The sequence below is a fragment of the Neocloeon triangulifer genome, unplaced genomic scaffold, assembly GCF_031216515.1.
Source record: "Neocloeon triangulifer isolate White Clay Creek 2 clone unplaced genomic scaffold, ASM3121651v1 ptg000002l, whole genome shotgun sequence".
Classification (NCBI taxonomy): Eukaryota; Metazoa; Arthropoda; class Insecta; order Ephemeroptera; family Baetidae; genus Neocloeon; species Neocloeon triangulifer.
The window spans coordinates 8033157-8053559 of NW_026775545.1; the positions used below are offsets into that span (position 1 = coordinate 8033157).

General features: G+C 39.5%; 1 protein-coding gene across 11 annotated transcripts in view; it reads left to right on the forward strand.

The window, feature by feature from the left end:
* Positions 1 to 20403, forward strand: part of LOC132205387 (amyloid-beta A4 precursor protein-binding family A member 2-like) — a 118433-nt gene that overhangs the window by 34466 nt on the left and 63564 nt on the right. For all 11 annotated transcript variants that reach the window (XM_059634409.1, XM_059634412.1, XM_059634413.1 and 8 more), the window contains exon 2: positions 9658 to 9710. The gene's annotated coding sequence lies outside the window, so the exon portion shown is untranslated. The remainder of the gene's footprint in view (positions 1 to 9657; positions 9711 to 20403) is intronic.

The following is a 20403-nucleotide window of genomic DNA, read 5'->3' on the forward strand; positions in this document are numbered from 1 at the left end:
AGGAATAATTTCCTCGTCTATTAATTTTGTTAATTCACACGAAAACTTTCTATTTACGTGATCTCGCCTGAGGGAAACATTTGCTCGTTCCCATGTGTTTACTTTACATATCCTCCATATACACCCACTCTCCTTTGAGATGCGAATTGAGCAGAATTAAATCGTCCAAATTCATAAATGAAACCGTCTCTTGGTTGCTTCTGAATAGAGGCAGAACGTGATGCTGCAGCGCAAGGAGATGCTGATCCCTCCTTTACCAAGGTAGAAAATTGATGATGTTGCGCTGCCAAGACGAATGAGTGCGCCCGCCCCGCCAGCAAATACACGTAAATTCCATCTCGCGAGGGGCGGCTTTTGTCGTTACAAGCAGTTAAATTAATATTTTAAATCTCCCCAGCCCCCGCGCGAGCACGCCGCGGTCCATTATTCCGCGGGTGGCGCATCGCAGATAGAGGAAGGAAACTTTTGTTTGCATTTGAGAATCGTACGGGAGAGGAAGATGGCACAACCGAAGAATCGCATTTTCTTCTTTCCTCCCCACGACTGCATTGTCTTGGGATGAAACAGGCCTCATCATCTCTCATTCTTACAAGGGCTCAGCAAAACCTTCCGGAGCGAAGGAAATTGCCGTCCAAAATGGACTTGGAGAGATAACGGTGCATTCGCAAAAAGAGCCTGAAAACACGGCCACCGCGCCATTAACATTCGCTCGCGTCGCGGCAATGGGAATCTCCGAGTTTTTCGACACGTGCGTCAAGACGCGCGGACAGCGCAGCAGAAAGGGGGAGCGAAAAAGTAAAAAAAGTTTGAAAAAGAAATTATTTCTTTTGAACGCCCTTTTTTCCCGGGCGGCATACTTTCCTGCCGAGGCATATTTTCATGGGCTCAGACGTAAAACTCAAGTATGCCTTTAACGCTGGCTGAAATTCCTGTATGAAAAGTTAGGGGTGTTTTTAACTCCCGGCGAGTTTAAGGTTCGGCAAAATGAGCTGCGCCGTTAAACTTTATTCAGCCCTATCTATCTTATTAGCGTCGGCAAGATAAAATTCCTAAACATACGCTGCTCTCGGCACCATGTCGACTTAATCATGCGATTTTTCTCGTAAAATTTTGCCGCTTCAGTAATTACAGCGGGGCACGTCAATTACGCAGAATCGTTTCCCGTGAAATTTTAAATTAGCATTTCACTAAAAAAGGTTTTTGCCAAAATATTTTTGGGAAAAAAATCGGTTAAAATTTTACAGAAACATCTCCATTGAGAGTTCATTAAATCTGTATGCTGATGTCGTAGCATGTGCAGTGCAACAATTTTTTAATCAAACGTGTTTCCCCCGTCGGTGCTCTCGACTCAGCAGAATCGCTTTCCCTTTGTTCTGAAACACAATTTGCATTGTTAAGGAGCGGCGGCAGATTTGCATATTGAGCAATTGGAAAAGCACGTTGTTGCAGTTTTCCCTTTCAAAGGGAGTCTCGAGTTTTGTGCAGAAGTCAACGTTTTTTCCCTCTCTCTTCCACAGCACCGCGAGGTCACCCACCGCTCTTTTATTCCCAGGCACTATAATGGGCTGATTTACAGCGGCAACTCTAAACTTTTTATTGCAAGCCGGCTTATAAAGCCGTCGCATTACCGCGCCCTGGGCCGGGCATATTGTTACAACGCGAAAATAAAAGGAGGCGAGCAGCCGCATTAAAACTTTCATCAATAAATGGCCTTTGAATGCATCCGAATTTATCGGTGGTCGTATTTCCCTTTTGCGAAATTGACTTTGGGGCGTCTTCTTTGGGCCAATGGCGGCGACGGCAGACGGGCATAAATTTTATTCAAATTGGAAAATTCCTCTTCCCCCGACGTAGCAGCTGAGCAGAGGACCTCTGGAGAAATGTCTTTCGTGTGTAATAAGAAAAAGTTGCGCGGCTGCGGCAACAGAATGCGAATTTGCGCCATTTGGCGGCCTGACCCAGAAAGAAGAGTGGAACTCGCGAATCGGTTCACAAAATTTAGAGCCCGAGCAAGAGCAATTTGCGTTGAATGCGAATTAGATGGGAAAGGAGGAGCTCCATTGAAACGCATAACTCATGTGTGAAGATTTCAACTTTCAAGGAAAAATTGCTGGTTAGAAAATGTGACTTGTAAAATACTACTCATCTTGGTAGATAAAACACGGTACAAGTAAGCTATCAATACTTTTTAAAAAACTTTTAAGTTACAAAACAATTTAAATGTTCTATTTAATATAACTAAAGAAGAATAATTATGTCCAACTTTTTGAAAACTTCTAGTAATTTTTCTTTGCATTTTTTTTTTTTACTATTTCAAAATTGTAACTTAGAAAATTATACAATTTTTTAAATTTCTAAGCACTCATTTTTGTTTGTAAATTAAGTAAAACTTCATGAAGGGAAGCAGAAGGGTGGAAATTTTATGTGTAATGCACCGAATCACAATTTGTATTGATTGCATGCGCTTTTTGCAGTTACTGGACCAAGTCCGTATTGTTGGGGGTGCATTCGAATGCACAGTCGGTGCAAAGTATTGCTCGCTGCTCAATACTGATTACGAGCTCTATCGCTGCGAACGATCAGCAACCGCAATTCAGCACGCTGAATCCTGATTCCTGCTTAGCCAAGTGTGATGCATCTTGCGAAAGCACTCGCGAAATTGCTGTTGCTCTTTGCAAAATAAATACATACAAAAGCCGCAGAAGCTTTTCGTTCCGCCCTGGTTTGTTAGCCGGCGCAGACATGAAATTCAAACGACGTCGCTCCCCATTATTAATTCGCTGACTGTGAAGTGTGTTTAGTGGCGCAGCAAACAAGGCTGGAGCGAGGAATTATCATGCGGCGCAAATGAAAAACGTGAAAAGAAAGGGTTGCTTGCGAGGCTGCTAAGTAGGTCGGTACGCGGGGATTGGAGAGCTGAAAAGAGAAAAGCTCGGTTGCTGATCAAGCAGGCAGGGACTTCTCTCAAGGGGTTCTGACGAATCTTGAAAATTTTGATCGATTTGCTGCGTCTGAAATTGGTTTGTATTTATAGCATCAAACCAAAAAACTCTGTTTCCACTGTCATTGACTTGAAAAAATATTCGGTTGAAAATATTTTTATCATCGTTAATCTTTAAAAGAATCATGTTTCCCTTTTGTTTGTATTTGAAGCATTCTTAATTAAATTAATATATCAATCACTTAATTAACTTAAATAAAATATTACCATTCCATAAACTTTTATGAAATAACCGCTATTTTTTGATGAAATCAATATAAATATTTATGATCTGTAATTGTTTTCAAATATTTTAATATTACGAATCTAATATAAACTCATTCACACTTTAAGTAATTTCATGCAATAAAATATTAGCCTTTTCAATTTTGAATTAATTTACAAACTAAAATTTATATGTTCTTCCTTTACACCCGTTGAGTTAAATTCAAATTCTGCTGCAATCGAGCGACACAGTTTCGAACTGGAGCTCTCGGCCCCGCTTTCGCAAAGAAGGTCCCAGTTGCGATGCACAAGGGACTGAATGAGTGTGCTGCAGTGCGCTCGCCATTGTTGTTGGCGGGGCCGTTTGTTGCCATCGGCGGTGATGAGCAGCAGGCTGCTAGGGCTGTGCTCCACCACCGACCACACATTTCATGAGCCATTGATTCAGGGCGGCAAGGAATCTGGCCTGTTTTACCCGCTGACAGCGCCTAATTTTAGCTAATGGCGCCGCAGACCGTGTTTCCCTGATTAAACTTGGCAGGCGGGAGAAAATTGCGCATCTATTTGACGGCCAAGCGTCGACCTAGTTTGCGGTGATTTGCGAAATGGTTTATTTTTGCCGATGTGGACGCCAGGGATCGATGTTATCAGGAAAATTTTTAGTCTCCATGCTGGTTATGCAAATTTGTTATAAAACTTTGATCAAATTTATTTCCGTCGCCCAAGTTGAGAGGGGAGTAATTAATTTCAGCGTTGTCATCTTATTCATTTTAGAATTGCATAAAGTAATTCAATGCCCATGTCGTTCCTCACCTGCCTTGAAGCGGAAAGTTAAATTGGTGAATTAGGTCACGGCTGGTGATCAACTTTAACGGGTCGTCTCGCTTAATTACCTCGGAGGGAGAGTGCCGGTCGAATTGCCCTGTCTTCCTTTCTCCAACCCCCTTTACGGTGATAACATTGTTTAGGGCTCAAAGTCGGATTTCTTAATATGCAGTTTTACGGTGGTGTAAGCGCGCTCGCGGGAGGATGGAGCGTAATTGGAGGCGATAGAAATTTCATTCGAGCAGCCGCGACTAACAACGTCAGGCAAAGCTCCAAATTCATCCATTCAAGGAGCGACATTTTGGCGACGGGCGTAAAACGGAACGATCGATGAAATTTATTTTATGAGCCGGGTGATTGAAAATTCAGCTTGAGTAATTCAAATGTGCCTAAATGTGGGTTTTCATCTCAATTTTTACAAACAAAAACTGAGATCCTTGTTTTTTTTTTTTTTTTGCTCAAGACAAAACAAATCTGGTGCTTTGTTTGGGACTATGGATTTGAATAAAAGCCGGTCGGTCGGTGGGGCAAGGGAAATGGAGAGAGAAAAGCAAAAAATAAATAAAGCGTCACGCAATTTATAACACGCGTATCTGTATCTGCGGCTGACACAAATTGCGATCATAAGGCCGCACAAAATATGGTAACTAATACGGAAACGTCATTTCGCAATGGGAAAAATGAGTTTTTGGCCAGCGGCAGCGTTCCGTTCCAATCTCGCGCGCTGCACATTTCTCTTTGTCTTGCCGCTCTTTCAAACGTATTGATCCGACCGACTAGCAATACATCGAGCTCAAACAATGTGAAATAATAATAATCGATCGCCACTCACGCCAGCGCTGCATATCGCCCACATTAAGCTTGTATTGTGGTCCGTGCCCTGGCCACTTTGGCACCCCCTCGAGCGCACTTCCGGTTACGTGTCCAGCCCGGTAAGCTGCGAGAATGTGAATTTATTCTTCGGCATTGTAATTGTAGTTACAAACCATTTTAATTTATAAAATACAATTTAAAAGTAAGCAGATCTAAAAAAGTTAATTATATTTGTATGCTTAAATAACAATTAAACCATGATAAATGAAAAGAAAATCAAATCATGAACACAGTTAGGTAATTATATCGGTTTTTTTTTAAATAATGCATTACTGAAACTTGAAATTATAGAACAAAGAATGTGCAACTCTCGAGTTAAAACAGTTTAAAGTCCCATGCACCATGCCTGTCTTCCATTTTTATCGTTTAAAAAAATTAAAACAAAAGTCGATATATGAAATTTGAAATCTTTCTTCATCCTTCTATTATTGCGCCTTTTCTTCTTGCGCATGCCAAGAAATAATGGACAAGCAAATAATAAGTTATGCAACGCGCTTAACATGTGTGCCGAGCAAACAGCATAACCACGCCCTCGCAGGCTTTATCTCCGCTGCTCTCACACAAAGCAATTTATTGAATGCTCATAATATATTCAAAAATTGAAATTCAAGTTCCCCAAATCACGAGATCTCGATCAAAGTTTGCAGAAATTATCCAACCGTGACGCAGGCAGCTTAAACCACAAGACAAACTTTCCGAAGCCTGCAAAAACCAAACAAGAAAGAAGGTTTTCAACGTGGAAAGAGCCCCGGTTTCCTTTCAAAACGCATACTGTTATTTTCCGCGTGAAGAAGCACCGAAATCGAGCCGACCGACCGGAAAAGTGTGCGACCTTGAGTGATGTTTGAATTTTGCCTTGGAGCAAAGTCGGCGTTGAATTATTCAGGCGGCACTGCAATGCTAATTAGCTGCAGGATTGTGAGAGGATGAGGCTCCTTTTCTGCCGCAGGGGTCGATTTAATTTGCAACCCCTCGGTTTCACTGCAAGCAGCACAAACACATTCCGAAACAAAACATAGAGAACAACGGGTTGGTCACTGGTGTGGCTCCGACCGTCTGACGGCGCAACACTGCGGCCGGGCTAAGGTGCGTCTGTGTACTGTGGCCGGGCCGTGCCATTGGCAGAGCCGTTTGATGCGGCCTCGGACCGCTCTCTCTCTCTCTCGGCCGGCAGTTTTTAATTATTTCATAACAAGTGGCTTTGCTTTAAAGGTTTTTCCGCTCTGCTGCTCGTTTTATTAAAATCGCGCCCGGATGAAAACGCAACCGCCATCGGGTTTCTACTCTGAAAGGCTGCAGTATGAGATTTTTAATTGCGTCGGGCCGCTTTAGGAACTATTGATTAGCAGCTTGTTTGCCGTGGAAGAGAGAAAGGGAGAGACAGAAGTGAAATCTGGGTCTAAAAAGGATGTTTAACATGATATGATATCTTATATTCCAGGCTAAAACACGATTAAAAAACAAAAAATGACAAAATTATGGTATAATTATATGTTTTACGTTAGGTTTGAAAAATTTATATTGTATAAGTTTTTTATTTAATTTATATCTAATACATAAATAAACAGCTTGACTTAAAATTCAAGTCTATTGAAAGTATTTGAAAATGAAACTTTGACAATTTTATAAAATTACATAAAATTATTTTGTTAATGAGCTTTATAATTATGGTTAAAAAAATGCAACGCTTAAATTTGTGGCTAAATAGATTATTTCTGTTAGCATTTATTATATGTTAACTTTTTTCAACTGAACGCTACCATAAAAAAATAAGAGATACGACCGAAAAAAGTAAATTCACCCCCTAAGGCCTCGCCCTCCAACTTTCACGCTCTGTCAAGTCGCGCTGCGGCCAAACGTGCGCAAACCGAGTTGGACGGGTGGCGTAATTATTCAATTATCAAAGGCAAAAGTGCCACTTCCAGCAAAGCGGAATAAAAATTAATTGTTCCAAAAGGGAGGAAGCTCGTTCGACGGTGCTGAAAAATTCGCAATTACAGAGCGCCGGCCGGAATCTGTCATCTCGCGGCTTGATTTTACACACGGACGGACACGCGTTTCACTAGACTTTTTTTTAATCCTCCCGCAAAACGCGAAACAAAGAGAGTCCCGTATAATTGAGTAGAAAAAGCGGTGCATTTTAAACCAGCAGCGCGTTTGAAAGGTATAGCGAGCGTGCGACCCTTATGTGCTGGTTTTAAATTATTTGCGTGGTGCGCGCAAAAAGGGTTGGCCTCGTGCGGGCGGGCTGATGAGAATTAAGCCGGTTTGGCAATAAATTTTGCAGCGCGAAATAATGCCTTTCAAATTAGGGTGTGCTCGCGTAGCAAAGGGAAAACCGCGACGGGTGCGATTTCACACGGTTCACCATGGCGTTTGATCGGCTTCGACAAGGGAAATTTGGTTCAAACCAAATTCATTTTATTTCCAAATCATTTAATCTGAACGAAATTGTTCAAAAGTTTAAAGCTGTTTGTACAGTGTAATGGAGCTATTTTATTTTTTAATTTGAACATTTTATTTGAAGAAAATTAATTTATAAAATTTCATTAGTAAATCTTTTCTAAATTCTGTGCAAAACAAAAGTAAAATGTGAAAAATGTATGTGGAGATATGTGTAATGGTAAGAAATCTGCAAAATTAATCAATCGTGCAATTTTGAAGCACTCCTCAGTGCATATTTATGGTGTTGTTATTGTAATTGATATTTATAAAAAAAATCAAAATATTTGTTTGTAGATCTTTAGTATGCACTATGAAATGCTCAAAAAATTTGTACGATCTACTACTTGAGCGCTTTTTAACAATCATTACAAATATCTCCACATATGTTGCATCAAAGTAGTTTAGTGAATTTAGTGAATATTAATCTTAAACTTTTAACGAAATTGTTTTCAAATAAAATTTTCTATACTCAACGATCTAAAATATCTAAATAAATTGAAGTTATTTTTATTTTCTGATATTTTCAATAAATATTTTTATGATTTTTATTTGAATTGTTTTATTTATTTTTCTATATCATGCATTCTGCAATAATGTAAAGTATTAAGAAAAATTCCTACAGGCATTCTCTAAGGTGTTAAATTTGAATATTACAACATATACTTTCTTCTTTCTTGCATGCAAATTTTTCCTTGGTAGTGGTTTTCCCTATGGGCTTTCACGTCGGCTTTCTGGGTGGGCCAGCGTTTTAAATTTCGCTCGCGCGCTGCTCCACTTTCTTGACGTCGACGGAATTATCATTTAAAATTACACGCCGCCTCTGATGGAGAGATGAAATTTTCTGTCGCTCTCAGCGCAGCGGTAGTTTGTAATTAATTTCGCTTAACATGTGATAAGAGGCGTAGCGCCCGCTGAATATTGCACCTCCGCCCGCACGCCTCTCCGCCGCTCGCTTTCTTGCAAATTGGTTTTCCAAAGTTATTCTCCTCCTTTTAAGGAGGCTTCTCGCCCTCGCTGGCAGGAACGTGCGAAACAAAACACTGCCGCCGCACATATACACACACCTCGGATGCTGTGAGAAGCAATATCAGTGTTGCAGGCGTGAAATGCGATTTTGATGAAAAAAGAAAAGGAAGAGAAAAGAAGGCAAGGTGGCTGTTGGTGTGTCTCCTCAGGAAAGGAGGAATACGTAATGTGCGTTTGGTAAAGTTGAAACGCTGTGTGTCAACAAACATCATGTGTACATACCAGCCGGCGGTCAGGAAAAAATGTTCTTGATATCTTGGGTTTAACTGAATATTAAATCTTTTTCTGCGATGGAAATATAATATGTGTATTCCCAAATATTTATAAAAAAAAAAATTGAGAAAAAACTATTTAAAGACACTTTTTGTGCAGCTCATTTTTTTTTTTTTTTTTTTGCTAATTCATTGATGGAGATATTTATGAAATTCAAAATTATATTTCAGAAGCAAAGAATTGCAACTCGTCAAATTCGGTCATAAATTACCTTCCTGGATCCTGGAAATTTAGAAACTAGTCCAATATCCTAAAAAAATAATGGATGCTTCAAATCACTTTTAACCAGCTCCGTTTTTTCTCATCTTGGCCTGAAGTGTCTGAAACCTCATAAACGTAATGATTTGCCAGAAATTTTGCTTATTTTCTTTTCCAAAAATTTACCGAAATTGCTGCAGGCTCGCAGAGGTTTACGGTTCACGTGCTCAACTGTTGGAAAACGTGGAAAACGTAATTCATCCTAGAGCAAATCGGTCGGAAAATTGGCCGGCAGCGCGTTTCTGGCCGCAAATGCGTATTCCGCACGCACCCCAAGCCACTCCGGGCTCTTTTCCTTTTCTTGGTTCCGCAAGCACGGCTGCGTACACAAGGACGAAATGTGTCGAAACACACGAGTACACGGCCGGGTCAAAAGGAAACTCGTGTCGGCCGGACAGGCCGGTCATCGGGCGCTGAAGTATTCATGAGAAGTGAGAAAAATTTAATTGGATCAACGCGCTGGGCGTCGGTGGTGGGAATTTGATTAGGGTTGGGGCGCGTGTCGGGGACGGAATATCATCCGGTGGATTTATGGTTTCTTGGGAGTCGCAATAAGTGACTAATGTGCGAGACGGGGAGTCGGCTTTGCGTGTAATGAGAGGGAAAGAAAGTCTTGTGCATAGGAGCAAAGTTTTGCCGTTAAATTAGAGAGACGAGAAGAGGGCAGACGCTTCTCAGAAAAGCTTGTGTTTTTAGGGGGTTTGTTTGTTGCGCTCAATTGTCTAAGCGTAAATTACCTTTCCTGTTCGCAGATTCCGGCGGGAGCCAGGATTATCCCCTAGGCGTCTCTTCACCACAAGAAAAGGTAGGAAGTAATCTAGATTTATTAATATTAAATATGAATTTCACGCAAGATGGTCTTTTAAGAAGTTGATTTTAAGAGGCTCTCCGGAAATAGAATGACTAAATACAAATGAAAGTGAACAAGTCGGCGTACAAATGATTGAATGAAAACACGTTGATTATTATTATTATAATTTTTTTTATTATTATTAAAAAAGCGGCTCTACCAATTTCGGTCACGGTGAGCTATGTTGCAGATTTGCAGAAACTACGGTTTATTTATTATTTATAGAGCCGTCTTATTTTAAATTTTAAAAATCTCAACGAGTCTGTAGCAACTTCTAATCAAAAATAATTAAATATTTAATTTATTTTCATCCTTACTGCTAATTTAAATCAATTTAATATTCCACTTTCAATGATCATTCTAGGTTTTTGTCTTCAATTTAAAAAGAACTCCATTTTTTCTTCAAATCAGAGTGCAATAAAATACAATTATTGAAGGCGGAAATGTCCTCAAAATAGAGCAGCGTGTAGCGTAATCACATTATTAGGGCGCTCGGAGCCAAGTGCAGTGCTCTCCGATTGTGAGCAGCCAGCGTCAGGAGCGGCGATGTCAAATTTCATCACCGGCTCCAATATTAAAAGGACAAGTCGCCAGGGGCACTGCTGCATCAGCTCTCTGGGACATTAGCAGCGGCGGCGCGTAGTTTTCTTTCGCCTGACCGACCGACAGATACACACACGTATATTTACACTACTTTCTCTCCAACGCCGGCAGTGTCTGTCTATCTTATTTTTTCTGGCTGCACATGTATTACTTTTTATTTATATATATCTGTATTTTCCGTCAGAAACACCAGAGGGAAATCACACAGAGCAAACAGCCGGGGTCTTTAGCACACACACGTGCGCCCGCCGTCCCCCAGCGGCCGGGGCTGGCTTCGTGTGTGTTCTTTGATGTTTACCTTTTGCCCTTAAACCTCTCCAGCATCGCGCCCTCAGATAAACCAACCTGCAAACAACAAGGGGCGAGTGAAAGAGACGTAGGTGTTCGGCCTATATCGGCCGCCGTCTCTGGTTCTAGTGATGAGAACGCAAGAGGCGGTAGGATTTTATGCAGATTTGGGTCGGGGGCGCAAAGCCTCTTTTGTCGATGGAGCGAAAAGAAAAAAGGGAGAAGGCTCTGGGGTTGCGCAAATCGAATTCGGTATCGGAAGAACGACTTCCAGGATCAATTTTAGACAAATTGAATATATTTTTGGCCCCATATTTCTTGGCAAGTAAAATTCTAGCAGAAATAACTTTATCAGACAAGTAAATCTCAACAAAAAATTTATCAATTGATTGAATAAGCAGTTTTGAGGAATCTTTTTTATAAAAATATTTCACCTTCAACCTTCAGTGTAATTTAGGCTCGGATATTTGCAAATCCCCTTAACATAAAATATATATAAAAAAAGACTCAATCCTCTAATAAAAACTTCCATTCTGCCCTCCTTTTTCGTCCGTGCTGTCGTCATCGCCCTGAGGCAGTTTTCCTCCACTCCATTTTCCTTGTCTCTCTCTTTTTTCGCCTTTATGCATCTCGTCGCTTTTTTACACACACGCGCTCCCTTCCGTCAGAACAAGGGGGATGAAAAAGATGCGGCGCATTTGCGGCGAAATACAAGTCGTGTCCGTGAAATATGGGGAAATTGAAGCAAAACACGGCCAAATCAAAACAAACGAATTGGATTGGAGGCTTTGTTTGAACTCGTCTGCCCTGCGGCACGGCTCGGCTCCAGCCAAGGATATAGTATTGGTGGAAATCATGGCGAACAGAAGTGGGTGGTGGACGCGACAGCAAAATTACCACCACTACTTGCACCTCCGAAATGGAATAATGATTAATCCTGCACCCATTATCGTCGGCGTCATTACCAGGCATGTGTGTTGCTACCAAAGAGAGGGCGAGAGGCTAATACCGAGCTGGACAGTTATTAGCTATTAAACCGGCTTGTACCACTGGCATATATCAAAGTGCCCTCAAATTTTATTACCTCATGGGTCGTCATTTCAAAATGGAGAAAAAAAAATATGTTCACTGTCAAAGGATAATTTTGACAGAGGGAAAAATGTAATATTGCAAAAAGTCTCACCCAATTTCCAATTTTTTTGTGATTCGGATTTGTGGGTGTTTATCTAAAAGGTCAAATTTTTTCAAAATATTTTAGAAGGGCTTTTGGTATTTACCTTACGTTGAAAGTAAATTAAATAAAAAACAATTTAAAATATTTTCAAAGTAACGAAAATATCTAATTATCAATCAAATTAATTGACAATGGAGATCTTGAGACGCCGCCCAAGAGCCACTCCATCACGCAAGTAGTGTGGAACAAAAACATTCCGTGCGTAAACAGAGCCAAGGCCCTCTCTTCCTTGGTGCTCAATTACAGCCACGATTTGGCCAAACAATCGCTTCAATCAGCCGGCTCTCTAGGAATTTGCTTGATCGGCGGCAAACGCGACGAGGAGCCGCCCGCCACTTTTTATTGTTATTGGCCCCGCCGATAGTAAATGTTGCCTTTATTACACTGCATATATGTATGTGTGTACAGGAACTCTCACTCGAGGCATAAAAGTATAGTGATTGGAAGCTGCGTGGCCATAAAAAATTGTTTTGACGTTGCTGCAACGAAGCTCCGACGTCAGCATAATTGATTGCCCTACTCGCTGGCTTGAGCGATTTCAATTAACCTCGAAGCATCGAACGCAAAGTTTGCGCCGGCCAAGGCAAATTCCCGCCGCTTCACTAACTTGGCTCGCGTTCGTTGTGAAATATATGGCCTGTCGAATTCTATTTTTATCTATAATAGGGCTGCCTTGGGATGAACCTTCCTCTTTTTTCAAGAATAGTTAGAATTTTTTTATATAGTCTTTATTTGGCGCAGCAGATGAGATAAATAATTAAATATCTTAATTAGAATAAGAATTTACAAAATTTATTTGTCTTTCGTTCATTTTTAGTTGTGTTTTCTCGGTTAACTACAATTTGATAATTCTCTTTCCATGTTTTATATAGACTATAACAAATTTAATTTTTCGTTTTTTTTTACATAATTATATCGGTGTTCTTATTTTTCCGTTTTTATCTCTTCATCCACTGAAAAGGTTCGGAATATGATCAAAGATGCATCACTTCAAAGAAGTCTTTGATTATAGCCGATATCTTGCCAGCATACTTTGGAAAGATGATCTTAAAAGAAATTCATAATAGGAGGGATTTTCTAAACGATCTAATTAATCAATTTGTAAGTAGCAATCTGCGCTCATTACAATAAATTTAAGCTCCTTTCAAACAAAATTCGCAGAAAAGCTTTTATTCAGAACGCGGAAATACGTCTTCAAAAGCCCCCGCCATACGCATCCAAACAACGCCGGAAATAAATTACCTTTTTCTCTCTTGCCTTAATGCATTTCCCCACACTGATTAAGCAAAGTGTTTTCCGGCCCTCCCGCGTTTTATATACGGCATTTGTTGCATTTTATAGCGTCTTATATACTCCATTAAGCATCCCTGCAGGGTGCACATTCATCGGGAATATAAAGAATAATGGGCGTGTGTTAGTCCCTCTCGCACTCGGAGTGTAGTTTAGTATTACACGTTACATACGCACGCGGACAACAAGCACAGCCTAGCTTAAACTACTCCCCAGATTATCGATCTAGAAGGGCCTTTTGCTCATGGTGCTGTCGGTCGCGTCAGCCTCACTCTCTCTTCCCTTTCATCATCATCGTCTAGCCATGGACGTCCCCGAAAGTGAGAGAAATTCCCGGCCGTGCTAATGCCCCCTCGCAGCCGAAATTGCGGCGAAGATCGTTCAATATAAGGAGGCGCAGTGCAAATTGAAAATAATCCTAGGACCTATACGTAAAATAAAATTTTATGGTAGTATTTTGCCTCATCTGCAGAAAATAAAATAGGAAATTGGATCTTGTTTGTACTGAAAATGAGACCTGTTTTGAGTTTTAAATTAAAATACATACTTAAGATAAGAATCCAGTTTTTCAGCTTCAAATCCATCGCTTTGATTACAGGAGACTTTCAAAATCTCATTTTTTTTTTAAATAAGTGAGATTTTTAATAATATATAGAATTCAATATTTTCAATGCAATGGATAAAATAAATATTCACAAAAATATTAAACATCAATATTATTTTTTTTTTAATTATTTTAAATTGAGAGGAAAGAGGAGAATTAATCTTAAGTTTAACTTAATATTTTTAAATTAGTATAACAAGAAACCAATTGATGACTCATTTTCAAAAATATTTTTTCCTTCCAGCAAAACAAATTGACAAAATCATTTCCTGCTCTTGTTATATGTAGCTCATGGCAGACCAGTGGCCTAGTTTCTAAATTACGCACGCTGTGCAATGATAACGGTGGCCACTTATTCGACTCCCCCATATTTGTACAGTGAGAAAGGGTTAGTCGGTTCGTTGGTTGGTTGGCTGGCTGATGACGATGATGGTCTCGTGAGTTGCTGTCTCTTTTTTGCGTACATTAGACGCCGGCACAGCCACTTGTTGAATTTGGAGCGCCAGCTGGTTATGCTGCACCGCGTGCGCACGTTCGCAATACTCGCGGCAGGCATAAACTTGCACGCATCTCGTGAAAAATTCAGAGGCGGTTGAATCGGGTAAAAGGATGGGAAACGGAAAACGTAAAACGCGTTAAAGGTGAGCAATAAGTTATTCGTCACCTTTCAACATGTACAGAATCAATAGATTAAATGAAATCGATTATGAAATGCATGATTTGAAAGTGAATGCAAATAGATATTTTAATTGTATAATTTTTTTCATGTTACTGATATTCACTTCAAATTTATTTTTGAAATATGTTACTAATGTTGTAAAATTTACAATAATTGAACAAAATTTATATTTTAGCATTTCAATTTGTCTTCAAATACATGCAGCATCCACTGCACAATATTTATGCCTTTTTCCGAGGGCCAGAAAGTCTAAAGGGATTTCCATTTTTCATTTCAACACAGGTGTATCTTTTTTACGGCCAGTTCGGTTTCTGCGCCGTCAAAATTCAATAATTCGACGTGCAGAGGCAGTGGCGACGCAGTGCTGCCTCTGCAATAACCGTTTGCTCCAAAGGCCCATTGTTGTGCTTGATGCTGCGTCATATTATTTAAATGTACACATCCTAGCTCCAGCGAGCCACCAGCGCCAGCTTTCCCGGGGTATTTATTCGCTCACACAAAAGAGATATGTATTGCGCGTGTGTATTTCATTCAAAATCGCACGAGGGGTGAGCTTTGCCAGTCACACAGAAATTGAGGTCTGCACCCACGCACATATACAGTACATACGCCAGCCGACATCAATTTTTTTTACGTTAACGTCAATGTGCATGAATAATGGAAATTGAATTCTGCCAACATTTGATGCTGATTGATACAAAAAGTGCAAACAAAGGTAGAACATGATTCGTTAATGAAAGATTTCATATTCCAAAATATCAATTGATTGATCGGAAATATTTACAAATATTTTTAGGTTTGGAAATGTTTTACAGGCCAATGTTAAAATATTTTGAATTACAAAATTTTTTCAAGTCAATGAAATTTATTTAAATTTGTGCAAATCGTTTTTGTGTCAAAGGATTCAAATCAAATTACAAACATTATATTAATACAATTCATATAATTTAACCATTCTTCAAATGATTTTATTATCTTAAAATAATTAAATATTATAAAATTAATTCAAAATTTTCAGGATTTTTTTTTATATATATTTCTTATATGGATTTCAGCTAAGACGTGTTTGAAATATTTTTCCTTATGGATCAATTAACTTTGAATTAAATCCGTATTATATTCTGGTGTGGAAAATATAAAAAAGCCCTTGAACTCGGATGATTTTCTCAAATCTTCTCTCTGGTCTCTGCCGCAAGCAGACCGTTTTTTTGCTGACGTAAATCTCGAGTGGTTATTAAAAGGTGGTTTTCATCAGTTGGGATAATGCGCGCGGGACTACGCTTGTATTTGCTCACTCCCGCGTCGTACCTGCTGATACCCGCAAATATCAAAATGATTTAAAAGGGATCCTCTTTTTGCACCGAGTTTGTGTGTCGAGGAGGAGGAAACGCGCAGGGGGCGGCCCTAGAAGCCTGCTACACTCGCGGATGCGTTTCATTCCGCCGCCGGAATTTATGTAAATAGTCTGACAGCGTTCGTTCCTCCGGCCGGATCATTTTATCTTGCCACTGCTTCTTCTTATTTGAATTCGGCGACTCTCTCTGGTCCCTCGGAGAGAGGAATTTGCTCGGGAATTCTATTCATTCCGCTCGACGGCAGAGTCGCGTAAGTCGGCGAAATTTGACGCCGGTACGCATTTGTCAACAAATCATTAATCTGCGGGCGTTGAATTTATTTTCGGCGAGGTTCAAGATTGCAAAGAAAGCAAGCAAACGCTGACAGCCGGGAAATGCGACACTTTATTCAGCCCTCGGCACAAACTGCTTGCGTCAAATTTGGAGTTTGCTGCGGCGAGGTAAAGTGATCCACTTTCATTCTGAATGTTTTCTAACTTTTAAGATGGAGAAAATTGTGTTCCTGTCAAGATCAAAGAAAAGTTATAAAAAGATTAACTTGACTCTAAAGTTTGCAACTGGAGCAATTATTCTTAAATAAATTTTGAAACTGTCAGAGATGCTTTCTTTAGGGCCGCGAAAAAATTACGTAACAAGCTAAAATTGTGACGTATTTTTGGATGTAAAAAGAAAATAAACATATATGCAAAAATATAATAGCATTCTCCAATTTCAAGTGAGTCATCCTATATTTTGACACAATTGACACTAGTAAAAAATTAAAAGAAAAGTATTTGTCTAAGCCCGCTCTGTTAAATAATTATAAAATAAATATTATGTGAAATCTCTATACACAGGAATTACAATGATTTTTTTATTGTTGCTTATTTTTTTTTTATTTTTTTTTTTTTTTTAAATTTCGCTGTTTTGGAACCCATAATTCCTATTTTAAATCAACACAAAATTCAGATTATTCTCTCTCTTTGAAATATAATTATTAAATAATGCATTAAATAATATTATCAATGAATTGAAAAAAATATTCTTTTGCACCAAACAATCAATTTCAAATCAAATTTAGAAAAACTATTGATTTTTGGCAAGTCCATTTATATCCGCCTCTGTTTCCTTTGGTAATGATGATTAAGGAGTAACTGTCCAAATATAAGACAAAGATAAAGATTGGCCAGAACATCGAATAAGGGACTACTTTATCCTTTTCGCTCCATGCCTTTTAACGGCGAAACAAACAGATAGAGGCGAGATGGAGTCGATTTGTCCTCTGCTGACAAACGAGCCAACACGTCGCCCAATATATTTCTCAATTTTGCCAATGGCTGTGGATACGGACCGATGCAAATTCATCGTCACGCCGTAAAGCACAATAGAGAGCCGGTCGGTCCCTTTTGGCAATAACACGTGCGACCTTCTCGTTAGGCAGGCGATGAGAAATCCTGGCAGCTGGCGAGTGAGTTGGGGCGTGGGCGCAAATGAGAGCGAGGAAGCTCCTTCTTCACCGCCTTCCACTCTCTTATTTCCGCAAACCAAATGATATTTTTGTGTTTTACATCCTCTCAAAGTGTGCCCGCCCTCGCCTTTTAATATCTCTTCGCAGAGAGTGAATCGTGCGCCGAAAGAGACAAGAGAGAGAAAGACACGCTTTTTAATAAAATTATATGTCCCCGTGTAATATTTCCACCCTGCTCGTAGCTGCTTGGCAGCCGAAATTATTATTGCAGTCCCTCTTTTATCTGGAAAACATTAAGCAAGTCAAAATTTCGCGTCAACCTCGCACCAAATTTGCTTCGTGCTTTTATATTATATGAAATCTGAGAGCCTCTCTGTGATGTGTTTTCGCTTTGAAAGACGGTGGCGCAGTCTTTCGTAATCTCTTTCTGATACTTTCAACAACTCCCTCCGCCTAATTTAGTGGATTTCATTTTGAGGCTCTTCGCAGCCGAAATGTGCTCTTTTGCGATTTTCATTTTGCCACCGCGATATTGAAGTTTTATGTGCCTACCAAAGTCGTTTATGATTAAGGTGGTTTTTCTTTATGAAAGAAAATTGATTTAAAGCAGCTCTTTTTCAAATAATGAAACAAGAAAGATGCTTTTTATTATTAATATATTAACAGTATTATTTTTGTTGTCAAAGTAAATGAAGTAAATTGGGAATCCTGATTCTGATGCTCCGTTTAAACTTTTGTCCGCCGGCGAGAGGAAAATGTCTGGGCGAGGACAAATTTAAATTAATCTTCACACTTCCCGCCTGCACCCTCGGCCCGGGGCTAAATCACGCCGCTCCGAGAAAAGCTGCGTTCGCAACAAAAACAAAGGGCGTGTGTGGTCCGGCGAAGGGTGTTCAGGGGCGGGAATGCATTGTGGCCGCGAGAGGAGGTGAAAATGAATTGCCGCCAAGAATTATGGGCCCGCCTTCAATTGGCTTTTTGTATTGGAATGCCCGCTCGGCCGGCCAGACGGCGAGAATTATAGCGCCCGCACACCTTTCTCCGGGCGATAGATACACTTTGTAGTAGCCAGCACTGCTTGAGAATTATCGTCTACCGATACAAAGGCGAACATTAATTGCACCATTGACATCTGAATGGTGCGCCCAGAGACAAAACACACAGTGGCAAGGCGGACGGACGGAATTTCCTCTGTGAAACTTTTGAATTGAAGGAGCAAAAAGCAAGAAAAAGTTTAGTGGCGAGAAAAGAGTCGGCAGTGAGACGAGGAAAATGCTTTTTCCAAGCTTTGAAAGGAGAATTTACTGGTAGTTGAGAATTTTGTCTGTACAGTGATTTATAAATACTTTATTTGCAGTGCAGTTGGTTCTCGCAGTCTAGCATAATTAAATAAATCTGGGAGAAAAATGTGATACAATTTCATTAAAAATTTAAATCGGTCTCACGAATACTATAAATTTAAATGATAATTCTTGACATTAAAATGTCAAAGAAGCTACAACAGCTGCAACAAAGAAATTATTGAATTGTAAATCATTGTAGATATAAATAAAATCTGGAATGGTTTATTATTTAATTTTCAGTGAAGAAACCAAAATTTTTAAATTTCACTTTGAATATGAATTGTGAATTATTAATTTTTTACATGCATCAGAGATTCAATTATGAGAATTCTTTCACTTCAAAGTTGTTGTCAAACCAGCGAAGTGAAAATTAGGCTGGAAACAAAAAGAGCAATAAAAATACGGCGCCGCTGTTTTTCATGCAAATTAACTGGTCGCGAGGAAGTTGTGCTTGTATGGGTGGGCTTGTTTGTTTTGAAAATTTTAATTACCACTCAACACTGTCGGCCGTTCGGAACAAATTGTCGCAGGCAGGAGCGCAAACAAACTTTTTGGAGAGCTCCATACTGTTGTGTGTGTGTGCAACTCCCAAATGAGAGCGAGCGGCAAAATTGCGTCCATTGCAAGCGGGGCAATAAATACAGCTTAAAAACAGCCGCAATTTATAGGGCGGCAGCCTTAATTTCGTGTTCTGCGAGCTCGGTTATAAAATATCCATTCCGAGCTCTGAGCCGGCTGTGGCGCTGCAAATCTCGCAGACGGATTTGAATGTACAAAAGTAGTACCGCGCGCATAAAAATCCGATGTTGTAGCTCGTATTGATTTAAAATATATAGCACGAGGAGGAAACAAAAGTTTGCCTCTCCCTTTCTTCTCTTAAAAGTTTCCATTTGTGCCGGCGCGTCGCTTTTCGCCGCTTTCGTATATTTTTCCGCCGACAACACTCGCATTTCCACTTGTAATTTCTGCACCGCCGTTTGGATTATACACATTTATTGTGTTTGTTTAGCTCTGTAAAACAGCGGCGACGCGTGGCACATGTGTTTTGCGATCCTTTTATGCTCATGAAGCTTTAAACAACTCTTTTTCGAGCCGCATACGCGCTTGCAATTAATTTTTCCTCTCTGCTCACTATATCTTCTCGCTCAACAATGAGAGTGTGCTGGAATTCATGCGGTTTATTTTTAAATGTTGCCTGCAGCTGCAATTAAAATTAACACCCAAACGCAAAATGATGTTAGAGCGTTGCCAAGCTCCATATTTTCATTGTTCTGATATGTGAAACGCGCCGCTTTCGTGATTAAAATTTTAATTGAAGTTGTTTGTCACTGCACAGCATACAAAGAAGGATGAATTTACCGCTCTATTGAGAAGAGTTATTGAATTCATGTTTTACTGCTTTAGATTGAAATCTGTAATAACCATTGAAAGTAAAGCAATTTCGTAGCGTTATTTAACAAATTAAAAAATGGATATTTATTAATGAAATGAATTTGCTGTTAAAGGTTTATATAAGCTAGTGTTTAAAATATATCAGTAATTTTAAATATTCTTTCGGGCTTTCAAGATATTAACGATGTAAAAATTCGAACAGTTCAATTTCAATATTTTATAATAAAATTATTAAAACATTATGTTAAATTTCCTTAACAATTTGGACCAATAAACGATATTGATAAAAATAATAATTGTGAAATAAAATTAAATTTAAAAATGGCCAAAATTTGTAAACAATTCAACCCTATCCAGGAAATTTAAGAAAATTTCTTTCGAAAAAAAATGTGGATATCTTGGTATTTTTGGTG